This window comes from Triticum dicoccoides, chromosome 7A (assembly GCF_002162155.2).
Source record: "Triticum dicoccoides isolate Atlit2015 ecotype Zavitan chromosome 7A, WEW_v2.0, whole genome shotgun sequence".
In the NCBI taxonomy this organism is placed as follows: domain Eukaryota; kingdom Viridiplantae; phylum Streptophyta; class Magnoliopsida; order Poales; family Poaceae; genus Triticum; species Triticum dicoccoides.
In genome coordinates, this window is record NC_041392.1 from 51,010,941 (window position 1) to 51,015,595 (window position 4,655).

Sequence of the window (4,655 nt, forward strand, 5' to 3'; positions counted from 1 at the left end):
CAGCAGGAGCTATGGCCCTGAAGAAGCATGAGTTTCGCAACTTATGCCAAGGAGGAAGGACAGTTGGCCAGTACGTTGACGATTTCAGCAAGTTAGCACGTTATCGTTGCTACGGATGCAGCTAAGCAGGAGAAGTTTCTGGAAGGACTGAATGATGAACTAAGCATGAAATTGATGGTAGCAAGTTTCAACAACTACCAGGAGTTGGTAGATGGTGCCATCATGATTGAAGGGAAGCAACAGCAGATTGAAAACCGCAAGAGGAAGTATGGACAGGGGAAATATAACTCTGGAGCCCAGTAGAAGCCCCGTTTTACCCCTAAACCGGGATTTCAGTTTCAGCATACCCATGGAGGAGGTAGTTCTCACAACCATAATGGCCACAAGAATGGTAATGGGAATGGAGGAAGCAACGGCCAGAACCGGACCACCCCATCGACCCCAACCAAGAGAGATCTGAGTCAAGTCACCTGTTTCAAGTGTTCCAAGACCGTACATTATGCCAATGAATGTCCTGAAGGCCAGAATGGAAATGGCAATGGAAGCTTTGGGAAGAAGCCGAACCCTTTCAATAGGGGACAGGTGAACCACGTTAATGTGGAGGAGGTTGAAGATCAGCCCGATGAAGTAATCGGTACGTTTTTGGTTAAGTCATTTACCGCACTTGTTCTTTTTGACACTGGTGCATCGCATTCATACATATCAAGGGGATTTGTGGATAAATATAACCTGCCAACCCAAGCCCTTAGGTCACCCATGTTAGTAAGCTCACCAGGAGCGGAGTTTATGGCTAGACGATGGTGTGATCGGTTACCATTAAGGATTGGTAACTATTTGTTTCCCTCAGACCTAATAGTATTGGAATCTCAAGGATTGGATGTGATATTAGGCATGAATTGGTTGTCGATGTATGGAGGAAACATCGATTGTGCTAGTAAGTCAATTTTGCTTACCACACCAGAAGGAAGAAGGATTAAGTATGTATCCCGGCATGTGCCAAATAGGACACAAGTAAACTGCCTAACAGGAGTTGTGCAAGAAGAAGTACCAGTGGTAAAGGATTTTCCTGATGTATTTCCTGAGGTATTACCAGGCATGCCACCGGATAGAGACATTGAGTTTTTGATTGAGTTATTGCCAGGTACAGGCCCAATATCGAAGCGACCGTACCGGATGCCAGCAAAGGATTTGGTGGAAATTAAGAACCAGATTAAGGAGTTATTGGATAAAGGTTACATTCGCCCAAGTTCTTCGCCTTGGGGATCACCCGTACTTCTAGTGGAAAAGAAGGATGGATCATTAAGGATGGTTGTAGATTATCGGGGATTGAATGAAGTAACCATCAAGAACAAATACCCACTGCCAATGATCAACGATCTGTTTGATCGGTTGCAAGGAGCTAAAGTGTTTTCCAAGATCGATTTGCGATCAGGGTACCATCAGTTGAAGATTCGAGAGCAGGACATACCTAAGACAGCATTCACCATGAGATATGGACTGTATGAGTATACCGTTATGTCATTTGGATTGACTAACGCACCTGCCTATTTTATGAACCTGATGAACAAAGTGTTTATGGAGTTTTTGGATAAGTTCGTCGTAGTGTTCATTGATGACATCCTGGTTTATTCAGAGAATGAAGAGGAGCATAACGAACATTTGCGTTTGGTTTTGGAGAAACTAAGGGAACATCAGTTATACGCCAAATTCAGCAAATGTGAGTTTTGGTTGAAGGAAGTTGGATTCCTCAGACACATTATATCCGGAGAAGGTATAGCAGTTGACGCCACAAAGGTTGAGACCGTAACCAAATGGGAAGCACCAACGACATATGGAGAGATCCGGAGTTTTCTTGGACTCGCGGGATACTACCGGAGGTTCATTGAGAACTTTTCAAAGATTGCAAAGCCTATGACTGAATTATTGAAGAAGGATACTAAGTTCAATTGGACTGAGGAATGTGAGGCTAGTTTCCAGGAGTTGAAGAAACATTTGGTCACCTCACCAGTATTGATTTTGCCAGATCAGACCAAGGATTATGAGGTGTATTGTGACGCTTCACGTCGAGGACTTGGAGCAGTGCTTATGCAGGAAGGGAGAGTTGTTTCGTATGCTTCACGACAACTGAAGCCTCATGAGTTGAATTATGCCACACATGATTTGGAGTTAGCAGCCGTAGTGCACGCATTGAAGATGTGGAGACATTTCCTCATTGGGAATCATTGTGAGGTGTACATGGATCATAAGAGTTTGAAGTACATTTTCACGCAGAAGGAGTTGAACCTCAGACAAAGGAGATGGTTGGAGCTCATCAAGGATTATGACATGAGATTGCATTACCATCCCGGAAAAGCTAATGTGGTAGCTGACACATTGAGCCGTAAGAGCCATGTCAACACCCTAGTGATGGGAGAAGTACCAAAGGAGGTAGCAGAAAACCTTCGTGAGCTATGTTTGGAAATAGTTCCGAGAGGCATTGTAGCAGCATTGGAGATTCAGTCAACATTGATGGATAAGATCAGAGAAGCTCAGAAATCTGACAAGGAGATTGCTGCTATAAAAGAGAAATTGAGCGAAGGAAAAGCAAAGGGATTTCGTAAGGATGAGCACGATACCTTATGGTTTGAAGACCGTGTTTATGTGCCCAATGACCCGGAGATCAGGAAGTTGATTTTGCAAGAGGCACATGATTCACCGTATTCGATTCACCCAGGGAATACCAAGATGTATTTGGATTTGAAGGGAACATTCTGGTGGACAGGAATGAAGAAGGATATTGCAGCATATGTAGCAGTTTGTGACGTATGTCAGAGAGTGAAGGCAGAGCATCAGAAGCCAGCATGATTGTTACAACCATTGCCGATACCCGAATGGAAGTGGGATAAGATAGGCATGGATTTTATCACAGGACTACCCAGGACGAAAGCAGGCTATGACTCGATATGGGTAGTAGTTGATCGTTTGACAAAGGTAGCACATTTTATTCCAGTTAAGACCACTTACACCTGTGCTAAGTTGGCGAAGATATACATGACTAGGATCATTTGTTTGCATGGAGTTCCGAGGAGTATCGTATCAGATAGAGGAACCCAATTTATCTCAAAGTTTTGGAATCAGTTGCATGAAACTTTAGGAACAAGACTGGAGTTCAGCACAGATTTTCACCCATAGATGGATGGACAGACCGAGAGAGTCAATCAGATTTTGGAAGATATGCTGAGAGCTTGTGCACTAGATTATGGATCTAGTTGGGACGATAACTTGCCGTATGCGAAGTTTTCCTACGACAATAGTTATCAAACCAGTTTGAAGATGGCACCTTTCGAAGCTTTATAGGGAAGGAGGTGCAGGACACCATTGTCATGGGACGAAGTTGGAGACCGTCAATTCTTTGGACCAAATTTGATTAAGGAGTCTGAACGGAAAGTTAAGTTGATTCGCGATAGGCTCAAGGTAGCCCAGTCCAGGCAGAAGAGCTACGCAGATTCTAAACGCAAGGAGACAGTTTACGAAACCAGAGACAGAGTTTATCTTCGAGTATCCCCACTTCAAGGAGTTAAGCGCTTTGGAGTTAAGGGAAAGTTAGCACCGCGTTTCGTTGGACCGTATAAGATCTTGCAACGTATGGGAGAAGTCGCTTATAAGTTGGAATTACCAGACGAGCTGTCAGGAGTTCATGATGTATTCCAAGTTTTTCAGCTGAAGAAATGTCATGCCGAGATGGCGGAGGTATCGCTAAGAGATACCGTGCCACTCGAAGCGATTCAGTTGGAGGACGACTTAACGTATGAGGAGAAGCTAGTCAAGATTCTCGATTATGCCAGCAGAGTTACCCGTAGAAAGTTATCAAGGTTTGCAAAGTTCAGTGGAACCACCACTCAGAGGATGAAGCCACCTAGGAAAGAGAAGAAGATTTGCTCAAGGACCACCCTCACATATTTTCTAGCCAACCCAAATCTCGAGGGCGAGATTCATCTGAAGGGGGGTAGGTTTGTAACATCCCAAATTTTCAATTTGGAATGTTATACATTAGATCATCATGCATTGCATATTTTCTTGCATTTTGGTCGATCCTAGAAATTTCACGCAACTCAAGGACCCTCGGAGAGAGTTGGAGATTTCGTTATTTTCATATTTGAGAGTTTTCTCAAATTTTGAAAAGAGGATCATTTGATTTATTTATTTCATCTTCAATTATTTTTCCAATATCAAAAAAATGAGAGAGGGAATAATATGACTTTCCCAAAGTTAGGAAAAATGAAGATTTAATGAATAAATCAAATTATGTTTTTGCCGGAGTTTTATTGCTTTTTTTTGGATAGGGAAAAATGCGCGTTTTCAAAAATTGCATTCTAGGTCCGGAGTAAAGTTCATTTTGTTCGACTCATTTTTAGGAGTTGGGGAAAATTTACTTTAGTAATTTTGAAGTTCATTTAGTTTAGTTTTCTTTTGTTTTTCTGCGCGCGAATCCAGTTAAAGAAAAAGGGACCAAGGCCAGCCGGGCCAAAGGCCCAGCCAGCCGGCCGCCTCCCCAGCCAGCGCGCGCGCCAGGCGCAGTGCCAGGCCGCCGCCTCCCTCGCTCTAGGCCGAGTCCCAGAGGGACTCAAGGCCGGTTAGCCCCCCCCCCCTTTTCCTTGTTTTGTTTTCCCTCTTTT